Raw genomic sequence first — 17,831 nt, forward strand, 5'->3', positions numbered from 1 at the left:
CATGTAGCAGGGGGCGGGAAGCGCCTCTTTCATCAGGAAGCAGCTCTTCAAAAGGTAATAGCTATGTAACATCTTTATTTCATGCTAGCTCAGCAGTTTAACCCGCCGGGGAAGGTCCGAAACCTTCTACAATTGTAACCTATCCTCCGTATGTAAATTCTTCTGGCTGATGTAAAAACTAAATAAAATCTGTGATGGTAATTAGGGGATAGAGAGTGCTTTAACCTCTCGAGCTCCCCTTCCTTTTGTGTTCGAGGTGACTACGTTTTTGTAACTGATTTTCTTCTCTTCCTTAACGTATTAAATTTTCTTATATGAGTCACCTCCCTAGTTTGGGAATAGCCCTGTGTCATCGGCCTAGTGCCTCTTAGGTTTCAAAATGTGTATTTGTGAGTGCTAATTCACGCCTCCATTCTTTTTTGCATTGAGGGCCATTTAAATTAACCTATTATTTTTCTATTAAGGCCCAGTAGGCTGGGTACTAGGTAGGGGAACCTGTCCTAAAATGACATACTTCGATAAAACGACATACCGGTCGTTTCTCCTAAATGACGCATGGGGCAGCACTTATCTCTAGATTGAATTATTCATGGATTGGTAAGACTGGAGCAGAGTTTATAGCATTGCTGTTGTTGCCGCGGTTTTTGTGTAGTAGTGGAAATCTCTCAACATCACGTCATTGAATTATAAAGTAAGTGTAATTCTATTACCAAATATGTTTATTTCAAATAGCGTAACAAATTTTTTACATATAGGGTAACTAAAAGCATTCATTCTGATTATTTTGTGGTATTTACATAACCCCTCACACAAGGCGTTTGTGAGCATTGCTGTGATGTGTTTGAGGTTAACAATGTTGGTAAAATGACATACTGTGTACTAAGGTAAAATGACACACTATGTCATTTTACCCGAGCAAAGTTTAATTTCATTTTCCTCCTTCACACTATTAAGACCATTGGTAATTGGATGAATAGGACTAACATCACGATTGTTGTTGTTGTTGTTGTTGGTTGTTGCTTAACCTTTTGAGGTATGGGAAATTTGTGGTCGCCAACCCGTTATTATTATTATTATTATTATTATTATTATTATTATTATTATTATTATTATTATTATTATTATTATTATTTGCAGAGATAATGGTTGGGAGTTACAAGAGAAATAGTACTCGACAATCATGGGATAAAACAAATATGGAGCAAGCCATGAATGCTGTTAAAAAAAAGGAAATGGGCTGGTATCTTGCATCCAAGACCTTTAATGTCCCACAAGCTACGCTGAGGAGGAGAGTTCTAGGGAAAAATAAGAACGTAACTGGTGCTGATAAGGGACTGGGCCACTATCAAACTACTTTTCCTTTGTTCCTGGAGGTTGATCTTATACAGCATATTCAAGATCTTGAATCTAGTCTTTTTGGTTTAACACTGGATGATGTTCGAAGGCTAGCGTATCAATTAGCTGAAAGTAATGGATTAGATCATCGTTTTAGCAAAGAAGAGAAGATGGCAGGTTAGTATATTTCTGATAAACTGTAAACTATTTGTTAAAAGGCTGTAGGATAGTGGCACTAATTTAATTTATCACAAATGTGTTTATCTTTTCTAGGCTGGAAATGGTTACGTGGTTTTCGGAAGAGGCACCCTGAGCTTTCATTGAGGCGACCAGAAGCAACTTCAGCAGGAAGAGCCCGAGCATTCAATAAGCCACAAGTCTCTCTGTTTTTTGATAAATTAGAACTTGTTCTTACTCAGAATGGTATCCATCCAACAAGGATTTATAATGCAGACGAATCGGCTCTCTCCACAGTTCAGAGGCCCCAGAAGATTCTAGCTTCTAAAGGCAAGAAGCAAGTTGGTTCTATGACCAGTTCTGAAAGGGGCCAGCATGCGACCGTAGTATGCTGTATGAGCTCTGCTGGCATTTTCATTCCGCCTGCAATAATATTTGCTAGAAAGAAGTTCAAAAATGAACTTTTTGATGGAGCACCTACAGGAACATTGGCTCTTATAAATGAAACGGGCTGGATGACAGGAGAACTGTTCCTTCAGTGGTTGAAACACTTCCAACAACATGTCAATTCATCAAAAGACCAGAAGGTGCTTCTACTTGATGACCATGCTAGTCATAAGCATGTTGATGTGCTAACATGTGCTAAAGACAATGGTATCATCATGCTCTCGTTCCCTCCTCACTGCACCCATCGGCTTCAGCCTCTGGATGTGGCATTCTTTGGACCACTGAAGACATATTATAATCAAGAAGTATCCAAATGGCTCAAAGCCCATCCAGGAAGAGTTGTTACCCAGTACCAAATAGCTAGTTTGTTTTCATTAGCCTACGGGAAAGCAGCTTCGATTCACAATGCTACCAGTGGGTTTGCCAAAACAGGCATTTGGCCTTTAGATCGTGATGTGTTTCCAGATCATGTCTTCTGCGCAGCAGCAGTTACGGGAAGGTCTCTGCAATGTGAGCAACACCAGGAAGCAAACCAGGAAGACCAAAACAAGGCAAACGGTGAAACATTGAAAGGGGCTGCAACAGCATCCTTCCCACCTCTTCAAGATTCTGTAATCCCCTCCAGTTCCTCATGCGCAACACCGTTATCCTCTAGGTCTTATCCAATTGAGAGTAGGCCTACATCTCCATCCTCATATATCAGACCAGTTCAGATATCTCCAATGCCTTCTGCATCACAAACTGGTTGTGTCTCAAGAAAACGCAAACATGAAGGGTCTCAAATACTGACTAGCAGTCCATACCTCAATGAAATAAAAAATAAGGCTGCAGAGAAGAAGAAGGTAGTATCAAGACGCGCTGCTCAACAGGCAAAAAAAAGCTTTATTTAGGTACTGACAGCGATGAAGACGTGGATATTGATGCTGATGATGACAATGATGTACCATGTCTCTATTGTAATGACTTATTCAGTAACTCTAAACCAAGGGAGACATGGTCAAAGTGTACTAAGTGTGCAATGTGGGCACACAATGAGTGTGCTGGACTCTCAAGAACATCAAAAGCATTTATTTGTGAGTTGTGTGAGTAAAAGGTCTTTTTACTTGAGATATCAGCAAGTATGTCATTTTACCCAAGTACCTGAGATAAAATGACATAGTAACATGTTTTTGAAAATATTCAAATTACAAGAGACAGAAACATTGTATTAATACTTAAGTTATGCCACAATAGTGCTCCTTTCTAGGGTTATTTAATGTTCAAGAAATAAATGAGTTATCTCAAGAATTATGTCCACAGCAGTGTTTTTATTTTATGGTATGTCATTTTAGGACAGGTTCCCCTACCCCTGTTTCATTGTAAGTTGTGCCTTGATGGCAATCTTGTGTAAAAGCCTGGTATTGCCTTTAATAGGCTTGAAAAATTGAGAGCGGGTCAGCTCTTTCTGATGTAGTAAAAGTGCCTCTAGGAGGCCCGCTATGATTTTTGGAGCTAATGCTCTTTGAACGAAGGGGTTTTCTGCCCTTTGATCAAGTGTGTACCTTGGTAAAGTTGGGCTAGTAGCTCAAGGATTGTGTAATTGGGCCTCGAACCCCAGAACTTGTAAAGACCCCGAAACTTGGGCTTTCGTTTTTAAAATTATACCTTGTACCTGATTAGTGGATAGTGGTTGAGTTGTTGTTATTTGTTTAAATTCTATGTGAAATTTGTTAAGTTTTTCTATTTGTGAAAATATAACCTTTATTGAAATTTTAATTCATCTTTCGGCCTTGTAGTTACACCCATTCCAGCCCGCACCTTCCCTCACCTCTGCCTTCCAAGGATAACTCCGTAATAATAATAATAATAATAATAATAATAATAATAATAATAATAATAATAATAATTGCGCTCTGTTGCATATTTTTTGAACTGACCCCTATAGAAAAACATGAACGTCTAAACACTGAGGCAAAGAACAATAACTGTGTCATATCTTCCATACTGTGCATCTCAACCATGATGATAAGAAAAGGTTGTGTTTCATGTAGACTCATTACAATGCACCAATCCACATGTGTCAGTGCTTGTGTATTACACAGGAATTATACCTTTATTGGACTCCATTGGATCCTCATATTCAATGCAAGATATGAATTGCATTAGTGCAGTGTCTGTGTTTTCCCCCATTGGCAGCATGGCCTTAAGTTATCAGTGAAGTTGCCCGGAAGTTTGTGTAGATTAGAAGAATGTAATAAAGTCTTGTAGGTGAATAATTCATTACTGCCAGTATGGATATGAAGCTGATATAATGTAACACTGGAAATGATTAAAATACTGCACATATTTAATTGATTTAGAGGTATATTTTACACACTATTAAGTTTAAAGAAGATATATGATGGTTCAAACTTTCAATACTATTAAAATAAGAAATGCAATTGTTACATTCCTACTTAATTTTAATTCGTACCGGTTTCGACCTTTATTCTTGGTCATCATCAGCCGATCACAAATAAGTATAAAAGATAATGCACAGGCAAATAAAATGTGAAGTTTAAATAATTCTGTCAGTTGCTGTTTGTGAAGCACTAAAACACTTTAGGGGGCACTGTGTGTTGAAATTTCAATGTTATGAAGAAGTCTAGGATCAAGTAAGTATTTTTAGTTGTAGTTCATGAAGCACAGTGCCGATCCGGACATATGTCTTGCTACTCTTCAAGAACTTGCTCTGTACTACATTTACATAGACTCTGATCATTTTCTTCTATTCTTTTTAGTGATCAGCTGAAATTTCAACACACAGTGTGTAAAATATACCACGAAATCAATTAAATAGGTGCAGTATTTGCATTTTCTCAGTGTTATACAATATCAGCTTTAATTTTAACAAGTTGCCACTGGTGGGTTTCCTTCGTTATGTTTTATTGGCAGTGAGCACATATTTTCTTCGTTTGCAAATGTCAGGCAAAATAAAATGCTTAGAACCATGCCACGTTTGGCAGTAATAGCCACTGCTCATTTGATACATGTACTTACCATCAAAGTGTGCAGAACCTAAATGACTGTATTGGGTGGGATACAATTTGTCTCCGTTTATCGTCAGAACCCATTGTTGAGTTTATTCCTTGGTCTTTAAAAAGGAAATCGGTAACCTGATCAAATTGATAAAAACTCTGTCTCACAGTACTTCCTCTGTTAAAATATTAAAATGGGTTTATTAGCAAACAGGAATTGAATCCAGTAACACTTATTTAAAACAAAATGTATCCTTGGATTAGTTACACTGATTTGTGCAGGCATATGCTGGACATAGAGCTGGCATTCTTGAGACAACAATCTGACCTTTTGCTTCTTAATACGTACGAAGTCCTGCACAATATATCTCTTTTGAGCAGGTGGCCATGCGGTTAGGGTCATACAGCTGTGAGCTTGTATTCGGGAAATAGGGGGTCGAACCCACTGTTGGCAGCCCTGAAGATGGTTTTCTCTGGTTTCTTGTTTTCATGCCAGGCATATGCTGGGGCTGTATCTTAATTAGGGCCACAGTCACTTCCATTCCCATACCTTCCAACTTTCCCGATTTAGGCGGGAGACTCCCGATTTTCAACAGTTTTTCCCGCCTCCCGATTATTCTATTATGTCTCCCAGTTTTAGCGTATTTTTTGGTGAACTTCAAAAATGTGTATTCAAATCCCACCATTTCAGCCGCTTTCAAATGCAATATCGACGTTTATTAATGCGTAAAATGTCCGCAAATGTGCTATGATTATTGAAACCTGTATCAGTCCCAGGGGTTTGTAACTCACATAGAACTCGCACATACGTGGAGGCCACTGCGTAGGCTACTTGCAGGCACCAGCAGTGCTAATGCACTATGAGAGACTTTGTCTCATTATCAAAAATAGATGCCTGCCTGGCCATCAGATGATATAGATGTTGATTCCCATAGGGAAACCGAACGGTGGCAACCAGGGCACTGTTTCACAAAACATCTTTCACTAATATTATTACTAAGAAACCAATAATATTAACTAATAATAACTAATAATATTAGTATTATGTTTCATAGAGTTTTTAGCTAATAATATTAGTAATTAATTTATCAGTCAAAATTATTAGTAGATATTCCTAATAATATTAGTAAATTGTTTCATAGACAGCATGACTAATAAAAGTTACTCATAATATTGGGATTCATTTCCATGAGTGTATTTTGACTCATAATCCATATTATGAGTGAACCCAAAGTGAGCGGTATTTTAATATTTTGGCATAAAGTCTTGAAAATCAGTGAAATGGTCGACTCTGATTTAAATCGTGATGAGGAACGAGTGTAGGTATTCACAGTTCAATAAATGTTAGGCCAAAAATAGCCTGTACTGGTATGTGACAAACATATGAATACAATGAGAGATTTAGGTTAGATTACAGAACTTTTGAGTATTTGCTTGACAGGATTGGTGATAGAATGTTCCACTGCAAGAAATGAAGCATAACCTCAAAACAGGAGCATCACATTGCACTCCACGAGTTGATAGTGATACAGTATTGTGTTTCCCTAGTGCAGTTCTTCTTGTCTTATACCACCAGTAAACCAAGATGGTGGTGGTGATGATGATTATTGTTTTAAGAGGAAGTACAACTAGGCAACCATCCTCTATATAACACTAATCAGTTAGAAAAATTGAAGCGATCACACACTTTGAAAATTGAAGGTATTGGCCAGAGAAAGAGAAGGGCCATGTAGGGCGTGAAAATGAAAGACCTCTCTAGGTCTCGCAACCTAATACCGTCGGGTGTCGGAAAAGAACAAGAGTTGAACAAGGGAGGTTGGATAAGATAGATGAAACCGAGGAGCCTGGCACAAGTGGAAACAATACCAGGACTAAGCTCAGGGCCCCATGGTCGTAAACCCATGCTCCAAATTTGAGTCCCTGGGGACCCTTTTAGTTGCCTCTAACGTCAGGCAGGGGATACCGTGGGTGTTATTCTACCGTCCCCACCCACAGTAGTAAACCAAGATTTTGCTAGTCCATCTCAAAAAATTGAAGAGCACATAAAATAAAAAAAGTAAAAAAAAAAAGGACGGTTATAGTGTGCACAAGGCTGTGAATAGTTGACGCTTTATCTCAGTCACTTGTTGCAAAGTAACTTTCTTCTCTCACATTATTTTCACTTTTTTTATCCACACTCATATGTATCAAAGTCACAGCAACGAAAATATCAAGTGAGCCTATCGAACATACGGATTAATAACCAGTTGTATTCAAGTAATAGCCTACTGCTAGGATCAAACACAAACCAAGAACATATGCAACAGACCACAATGATATTTTATTTATAAAGTTCAAACTTTTCACCTTTGAACCTTATAAATAACTTATCTCTGTGATCTCAGTTCAATACAGAAACAATAATGAAGCTTATGTCTTTGAATATGCAACAGACCAATTCTAACCTCCATTTGTATCAGCTGACTAATTAACTAATATTATTATGAGTGAAGATATTTTATTGGTCATTTGTAAATCTTTATGAAACTGAATTTGGTTAACTAATAATTATTTTAATGAGTTCTATATTATTAGTTAGTTTTATGAATCAGGGTCCAGGAATGAGTTAGCTGGAAAATCTATAATGTCCAAAAATGGACCATTATATTGGTATTATAAATTTACTCATTCAGGTCAAATATTTCAGGTTCCCTATGGGAATCAGCATCTATATCACATGATGGCCAGGCAGGCATCAATTTTTGATAATGAGACAAAGTCTCTCATAATGTATTGGCACTGCCAGTGGCTGCAAGTAGCCTAGGCAGTGGCCTCCATGGTATGCACTAGCCATGCATCTTGGTGGGTGTGCTATTTACCAACTGATGAGCCCAACTTAGCACACAGGGGCAAAACGTTGGCAACCAGGAATGAGTTAGTTGGAAAATTTATAATGTCCAATAATGGACCATTTATATTGGTATTATATATTTACTCATTCGGGACAAATATTCTGGTTTCCCTATCGGAATCAACATCTATATCAACCGTAGTACTTTTCGTTAAAAGTGAGAAAATGTGCTGTTTTTCATTTTATAGAATATTTCATATGACAGCATTACTTTTAATCATGACATTCATAATGATGTCATTAGTATGACCTATGGTGACTTCAGTTGGGAAAACTATAAGGACATTCTTTCTGAGAATTCCATAGCGAAGCACGGGTACAACAGCTAGTTATTTGATACTAATTGCACTGAGCTTCACATAATCGCCTGCAGTATATTAATCTATGCTTTTGCTAAGTAATGGTATCTAAGTACATGACTGATTCACGAGTTCATACTATTTTCGGAAGGCTTATCACAGACCGATCATCTCACATATGTACTTCCTTTGAGGTAATAGAGATGTGTAATTTTTAGCCTTGTTCTCTCATACAGCAGCAGTCAGGCTTTGAGACAATCAGTGTTACAAATATATCATAGTACTGTATTGCACAAGACATGCAGAATAAGCAGTTTTGACCAATTGTTTCTTCTGATTTTCCTGATTTTCATATCAAAATCTCCTGATTTTTGTTTTTGTAAAGTTGGCAGGTATGCTTTCCACTCCTAGCCCTTTCCTATCCCATCATCGCCAAAAGACCTCTCTGTATCAGTGCAATGTAAAGCAAGTTGCAATATCCCTGTCAGCTGACCATATGTACTCGTACCTGCACAAGGAGCACTGATGTCTATGATATTGTAGATAACCTATAGGGTATGCTTTAAATTGTTTAGGGCTTATGACTTCCATATGAGGTGGCCTGCCCTATTCCATTTCTGGTGAGATACTGTGTGCTCAATACCTGTTGTCTTCTGGATTGGCCCAGAACAAGTTTGTCACTTGTATTTTGGGTCTCAGTCTCATTCTTGGCTCTTACGATATGAAAGTGACTGAGATATGAGCAGTACGGACAACACCATTCCTAATACAGCCAGATCCTATAGGAAAAGGTGTGAAATAGCTGGTCTGTGTGTACAGTACCGTGCTCATGAGAGACTGGTATGTAACAGCACTGTCTGGCTGGAGGAGGAACGCAATGGAAAGCTACCTTACTCTTCATTTCCTTAGTTTGCCTCCTCAGTGACACCTAGCTCTCTATGCCATTTGATGGTAGGGCTATTGAGGATCTTCCCTGCCTTCAAGCTGAACACTTCATATAGAAGAGGAAATATGGAAGATACATTTTCCTGCTGAGCTGTATTTGTTGGTACAAGACGTGAAAGATAACAGTGATAAATTGTGAAGTTCTTAATATTTCAGTATTGGTTTCTTTATAATGAGCAGATTATTTGTAAGTATATCTGTACATTTTCCTGTTCATTCGGTGTTATTTTAGGTTTTATTTTATATAATTGTTCTACTTTTCAAAATTAAATATGAGCATTTAAACAGGACATTCCTCCACTCCTGAAGGTCTCTTAATTGTCATGCTTTTATGGATACTCAACATGGAGATTTTCTGATAAACGATAGTTTAAGATTTGAAACTGCAACTGTCTCATTTACTAGGAAATGATGAATTGTTAAGCCCACTCATATATAAATACATTTCCAGATGTGTCTGAAAAATTTGCCTAATATATTAACTTTTCCACAGGACAATTACAAAATTATATCAGAAGAGATGCGTTTGAAAGAAGAACCAAAATCAGAGTTGGCAGTGCCAAGAGAAACACAGGTGAACACATTTGAAGTAATCTAATATTTTGATGTCATTTTTCTGATAATGGAAATTCTAACAAACTGCTGAATAGACTTAATTGGGCAACTCCTCCTTTTTAAGCAGACATTTTGAAGATCCTTGGAAAGATGTATAGTGAAATTTCCAATATTTGAAACGATTTTCGTAATTTCTTCAGGTAGCTCGATATTTTATGCTAGTTAATATATAGCAGCTATTATTGTTCAAAGTCCCTCCAATGCATGGCATCTGATGGCTGGTTTCTTCACTGTTACTGGTACCTTATCCTAACTGGAATTTGGCTACAAGCATGGCTATCTTCCTTTTGTCATGTGCCAAAGAGCTCCAACCCATTCAAAATATAGATCCGAGATGTCCATCTTATTCTAAATCATCTTCTGCCTAATTTTTTTCCTCCAAATATTACTTGTAACATTCCTCATAATGTGATACGTGTATTTCAGCCTCTTGAGTTAAATTGTCTTGATATGCTGAGGTTGACAGCTCTTTGTGTGGGGTACCCAACTGGCGGCAACCCTGAAGATAGTTTTTATCATTTCCCATTGTCATGTCATTAATATGTTGGGGCTGTACCTTAATTCAGACCACCACTACTTCCTTTCTACTCCTAGCCCTTTCCTATCCTTTTGTTGGCATAAGACCTATCTCCATTGGTGCGACATGAAAATAACCCACAGGAATTACACAATTTGCCATTATATATCCATATCTTGAAAGTTTGGATTCTCTTTTCTGTGGATAATAAATTATATAGGGCTCTACGGTATTTAGTAGGGAAGAGAGGATACAGCATTTTGTTATTGTCTTTTTGAGCTTGATTCTGTGATCGTTTCAGGATAGGTGTTGCCACTTGCTAATGAAGATAGTCTCTGGTTTCTTCAGCATTTAATTGCAGCACAATGGTCCTATGTTACTCCCTAGATACACCATACTTTTTACCCTGTCTGCCTGTATGTTGAACATCAGGAGGGTTCCTAATGGTGTAGGTTTTTTCTTATACTTTTTTTGTGTTGAGGACTGAGTCACAATCTTTGGGTACAATATTTGCAAATTGTGGAGAACATTCATTTAAGTGCAGGACGGGAAGTGCGCTGTTGTGGAAGGTGCCAAGGACTAGGTTCGAGCATACACAGGAGAGTATAAGTGAAGGATATTGTACAATGCATGCCTTATGAAATGTACAATCTCATCATAAATTATAGTATTCCTGTTAAGCTTTTCAGAAATCCTTCCAATAATTACACATATAACAGCACATTACACATAACTCAGTATGTTAATCACTTGATAGAAGACAATGGATCATTCACTGTCACTATATCTAGGCATAGATAATACCCCTCACACTGTTTCATCATATTCTCTATTCATGCCTATTTCACTTCCGCTGGCAGTGTTGTTTTATTACCACTTTCTCTTGGGATTTCAGTATTGCTTCCATCACTGTCACTATAATCAAATAAATCTTCAGTTGAAATTACTGATGTTCAAATTAATTTACGTGCTCGCAAATTTTACTTCCAGTCCTCATTTGTAATAGAAGCAATTTGTTCACCATAAATGATAGAAATGCTTCCATTCTGTACATCACATTTTGTTCAGAAATGCCCTTCTTGACACTTGACTATATCAACTTAATGGGATTCAATACTGGGTGATATGAAGAAAGGTGTAATACAGTATGACCATGTTTGGCTTAAATACAGTCTATTTTGTAAGTGCACTGGACTGGCTGGTTCATCTTGATTAATGAATATAACCGGGTTCTCAGCATGTCCTCTTGGAAACAAATTGCAGTCACTGTTAACCAGGACACAATTTCTCACATGTTATTGTTTGAGAGTCATCAGTCCAAAGTCTGATGTGATGCAGCACTTCATGTGCCCCTATCCTGTGGTGTCTTTTTCATCTCTAGATAACTACTACATCCTACATCTCCTCTGATCTGCTTGTCATATTCATATCTTGTTCTACCCCTACTGTTCTTACTGACTACAATTCTCTCAAGAACCAAGTGAACAAGTCCTGGGTGTCTTAAGATATATCCTATCATTCTATCTCTTCTTGTCAAATTTACTGATATTGATCTCTCACCAATTTAATTCTGTACCTTTCGTTCATGATTCGATCTACGCAACTCACTACAGCATTCATTTTTAACACAATTTAAGGAGCTTCTACCCTTTTTTTCCTGAGCTAGTTAGCATCCATGTTTTTCTTCCATACAACACCAAGCTCCAGACAAATGTGTTCAAAACATCTCAGTAATCTGTTTATCACGGTTTGAAAGGTGCAAATTTGTTTTCTGAAGAATGGCCTTCCTTGCTTTTGCTAGCCTGTAATCTACATTTTGCGTCCTCATTACTTTTGCTGTCGTTAGTTTATTTATTACCCAAGTAACAATATTCATCTGCTACCTTTAGAAGTTCATATCCTAATCTCATTTTTCCTCCGTCAGCTGACTTTTTTTTTCTACTGCACTCCATTACTTTTTGGGTTTTTTTATTATTATTTTTGTCTTGTACTCTTTCCCCCAGACTCTGCCTGTACCATTCAACAATTTCTCCAGATCTTCTGCAAACTGAGATAAAAAACAATATCATGAGCAAACTTGAGAGCTTTGATTTCCTCTCCTTTGATTGCGATACCCTTTTTACAAATTCCTCTTTGATTTTCTTTACTGCTTCTTTCTTCTATATAAGCATTGTGAAGGAGGGGGAACTCCAGTCCTGCCTGACTCTGTTAAGGAATACTGCTGCTTTCTCAATGTCCTCAATTCTTATCACAGCAGACTGATGTTTTGCATATTGTAAATTGTTCTTCTTTCTCGGTATCTGACAATGAATGCCTTTTGTTTTTCTATGGATAATATGTATGTGTGCCGGTCCCTCTTAATTCAATCCTCTAAGATCAGGATTGCTTCATGTGTTCCTACATTTCTTCTGTAGCCAAATTGATGTCTTCCAACTCAATTGTCTTTCCATACTAACTAATGGTACGATAGTTTTCACACTTGTCAGCAGTGGCTTTCACAAGAATAGATATAACATCATTTTGCCAAAAATCATGTGGCAATTCTCCTTTTCCATGTATCTTGCACAATAAAGCGAATAACCTCACCAAGCTGGTTTCTCTTATGGCAGTCAGTAATTCTGAGGGTATGTCATCAATTCCTGGTGCCTTGCATATACTTAGTTCTTTCAAAACTTCTCAATTTATGACTTCAAAATTGGGACTCCCATTTCATCAGCATCAGCAGCCTGTTATTTTTCCAGATCACTATCATCTACTTCTTTACCTTGATAATGATGTTGGATATGTTCCTGTCATATTTGTGCTTTATGTGTTTTTGCTAGATTTTCCCATCTGAGCTCTTGTTGAGGGGCAATTGCTCGGATAAAGTGGGAAAGATGCACATATGAAATGAGCCCGATTGTTGGACTGTAGTTTCATAGGATTATCAGCAAGCTGTTGACTATGTTCCTCCATATCCAATTCATCAGCACTGTTGTGTCACCCATCACTACTCTTTCTTACCTAGTTTTCCTTTCTCCAAAGGCTTCATTGATTTGTCTGCATGCATTTTCTACCTTTCCTCAGACCATAAAGCCTTGAACATCCTTGCACTTCTCTTTCAGCCATTCTTCCAAAGATATGTTTTTTGTGGTTTCCCACTTTTAAAGCAGCAAAGTTCTGAAACTATACTTTAAATAACCCATTGGAACCTGACTACTAGTCTAACTTGCAGGGACAGAAAACTACTTAGTTTAGAAAATTGAATTTTAATTTTGTATATTGACGCTTGGTCAAAAACTGGCATTTTTTCAAAGCTATATACTTCACAAATCAATGCCTAACTGTTCATTAACTGTTTCTCAGTCTTCAGTAGTGAATCATTGTGTGATAATTTTTGAAGCAGCTCTCCAGATGGAGTAATACCACATTTTTCACATAGTCACCTCTCTTCGGACCTTATTTTATGACCCTTGCAAACATTGCAGGGCCTAGAAGGAACTTTGTTCCTTTCTGTTGGAGGAACAGGCACTGGAAAATGCCCCATACATTTGCCTGAAGTCTTAGGTGGCTGTGTTGACTGGGAGTTCTTCCTTTTGTTGTCCTAGGCAGGAGAGCAACACTCTGCAACAATTGCTTGGCAAATGCTCTGAGAAATTCTGTATAATACAGCCACCTGCCAGTAACCTTCATGAACACAATGTATGAATTGAAGATAGCCATATCCAATAGATACAGCATAGTCCATCACATTACAGGGAAATATGCAAGGGCTTGGTCTTGACGATATACTGTATTCATTTTCTGGTTGTTATCTTCTAGTACCCTTGGGGTTTTTCACTACTTCCTCTCCTCAGCCTCATTTTCTTTGAATTTTCACATCAAAGTCCAAGTCCTTATCAACAGTTGAAAGTAAATGCACATCCTTTCTGTCTTCCCATTATATGGCGAGAATATTATTAGCATGGATTATTTCCACCATGTTGATTAATCCTGTCCGTATTGACTTATAAAACACGTTCCCGCCTTGTCAGTACTTTACATATTTTATTTAACTTAATTACCGTACATGTTTCTAGAGCTAACTACTCTCTTCTTCAGCGGTGCCAAAAATTCAATAACATTTGGACTTTGTGCATTATTACAAATATACGTATCAACAGGACAATTATATATAATTCTTTGACATTGTTAAAAATGTCTTTGTGTTTTAACTTTACTTACTTACTATGTTATTTATTACAGACTTTAAAATAGAAAATTTCAAATTATAATTGAATAAAATCTATTAAATTAGTCACTATATGCTGAAATTTTAAATCTGCTCTGCTCTTGGAACTCAAATCCTTATTTAAATCTGAAAAAGAATAAAATGTTTCTTTGTGTTTGCTTTGTCATTTAATAAAACACTTGAAATAGAATAATTTTTGATTCATAAATAAATGAATAACACCTATTAAGTTAGTCACAATGTTGAGCTTAAAATATTTTCTGCTCTCTTCTTGAGAGGAAAGGAGAAATTTTCAAGAAGAGAGCAGGAAATATTAGCCCAAAAACAGCTCGTGCTAGACAGAAATCTCAACACACTTAAGGCTAATGCGACAAAAAATGGGTACAAAAAGCAAAATAGAAAATCATAACAATTTAAACAACTTGATTGAGAAATTTCACCCTCCCATTATAAATTTGTCAAAAACAGAACTAACAGAGCAGGAAAACAAGATACTAGAAAAAGGTCCGAAAGACAATTCGTCGAACATGAATATAATCAATGCCACTACCATAATGATTGTTGAGTCGGAAGTAGGTGTAAGTGAAATGCCCCCGGAAATACAAGATGAGGTCAGATTCGATAATAGGAGAAAACTGAACAAAATCCTTGTATCAAAAAGAAAAGCATTATCTACAAGTAACAATAGAAACCAAGAATATTTTGTAGAACGGGAACAGGTAATAAACCTAAAAGAAAGGAAATTTACCGAGCTCGATAGCTGCAGTCGCTTAAGTGCGGCCAGTATCCAGTAATCAGGAGATCGTGGGTTCGAGCCCCACTGTCGGCAGCCCTGAAGATGGTTTTCCGTGGTTTCCCATTTTCACAACAGGCAATTGCAGGGGCTGTACCTTAATTAAGGCCACGGCCGCATCCTGCCACTTCCTAGGCATTTTCCATCCCATCGTCGCCATAAGACCTATCCGTGTCGGTGCGACGTAAAGCAAATAGCAAAAGGAAATTAGAGAAAAGAACCTCATTATCACTAGGGCAGATAAAGGGAACACAACAGTAATAATGGAAGAAACAGATTACACCAAATATGAGGAATTTTTCAAGAAAAGCTCTTTTACAGTGACTAAAAAAGATAACAACTAACTATTCTCATTTTGGTTCCGTATTGAAGATGACATATATAAAAAATATTATTATAATATTTACAGATCCACTGGATTGACTGACCATTTTACTTCTAGCTAGCGTTGCTGGAACAGCCCGACGTACTTAACACGCACTGTACGAGTAAGTACTACCTTAGGCATTGTTGACTTACGGGAAGTCTCATGCACAATACTATTTAACTAACTCTCTTTAACATTTTGTATCAGGTAAAACTCTATCATTTCTTCGAACAAATGTTTCAGCAGGGTTAAGAACACCCACTTGACCATCTTTTGGAGCCAAATGATTACCGTACTAACATAACTAAACACTGACAACAGCTAGCTTTGACACAACATTTTAGCATTAGCAATGCCTCCACAAGAAGTCCCATCTTCTTTTCTAAGACTTTCTGATAAATCAACCATATATATTTTAATACATTTGATACATGCACACTTATGTTTTAAATAACTGACATTGATTTTTTTATCTTGAACTCATGCTATGGGAATGGAGTAAATATCCCCCTTGGATGATAGTGCTTTTACACTCAAGGCCGTCACAGTCCTAATGATGTATAAGAAGAGAATCCATTTCGGTTTTAAACGCTCAAATATTCATGATTAACCACGTTATAATCTTCAAAAACTGTTAATTCACAGTATTTTTTAACATACATTCTGTGCAATATCCCAATTTTACATGTTACAGTACAACATTTTATGAGATCGTTGTCCAACATTTTATTCTATAGTTTATGAAATTAGAAAGATCCCATATCCATTAATTTTTAAGATTGTTTTAGGCTGATGATGCCCATAAATAGGAGGGGAAACATATATCTGTGAATTGTGTATTATTATTTATATATTTTAACCACATAAAATAGTGGATTTTATTGCATTGTATTGAACAGGTGGATCTATAAATATTATAATGATATTTGTGATATACGTCATCTTATACAGAATCAAAATGAGGATAGTTACTTGTAACTTAGTAGCCAACCAGGCAAAACTCAAATTAAATAGGTTTTATCAATCTCAAAATTAAAGTATGCAAGTTGTCTAAAGATATAACATTTTTGAAGCAATGTTTAATACTAAAATTGATCCCAAAATTTTTGAAACCTACACAAAGAAGAAACTTAACCATTCCATGTATGAACAAAATCCTAACAAAGTAATTGAAATATGGTTAAGGAATGAAGTTAGGTCACTATACGAAAAGAAATTGCAATTGAACTTAAATCTATATAAAATTCATTTAACAGTGACCCAGGCATTGCTGCCATTAGAATGGAACTCTTTCCAACTGCACGTAGACTACAAAATGATGGTTTTACTGGACAAGAAACAGACTACATTAGATAAGAAATGAACGCATTTAAAAGAATCCCAAACACAGTTCATTGTACAGAATACAGATAAACAAAAGCAAATACTCCGCATGTCAACACACCTGCAATTGTTAACTTAACCAGTGTGCAGTTTTCTGAAATAGAAATGGAACTCCTAAATAAGGGTCCGAAGTATAACTGGCCTAGTGAATAAAAACGAACTTGGATATAATTACCGCAGTAGCTGAGGTAGAGGCTAACATTTCTAAACTCCCCTTTGAAGTTCAAACTGACACTAGATTTGACATAATAGGAAATTACGAACCCTAGCTAAAGGACTTAACGCTAAATGTGATTCTAATCAAAAACAGTAATACGTATTTTCAGAACTAAAAAAGAAGATAGTTACATCTTAGTCACAGAAGCTGATGAAGGAGGGTCTATAGTATTATTGGATAAGGACAGTTACCTAAATAAAACTAATTTTTTAAGGATAGAATCTGTACAATCGCTAGCAAAGATCCTATTGTAAGAATACAACGCAATTTATAATCTATAATGAAGAACACCACATTCCCTCTTAATGAACAGGAACAACAGAGACTTATCAACATGAACCCCAGCATTTCAGTAGCCAGAGCCCTACCTAAAATCCATAAGAACAACATTCCCGTACGTCCGATTATTAATTGCCGTAATAGCCCTACCTATAAAGTTTCCAAATATATCCACGGTTTTCTAAAACAACATTATTTGTTTAATAATAAACATCCTTTAAAGAATTCAATCAAATATTGCGATATTTTAAGTAGATTTGACTTACAACGTAACCACATAATGTGTTCCTATGATGTCATGAACATGTATCCAAATATACCTACTAAAGAAATGGTCGAAATTATCTCTGACAATATTTCA

The sequence above is a fragment of the Anabrus simplex genome, chromosome 10 (genome assembly GCF_040414725.1).
Source record: "Anabrus simplex isolate iqAnaSimp1 chromosome 10, ASM4041472v1, whole genome shotgun sequence".
NCBI lineage: Eukaryota > Metazoa > Arthropoda > Insecta > Orthoptera > Tettigoniidae > Anabrus > Anabrus simplex.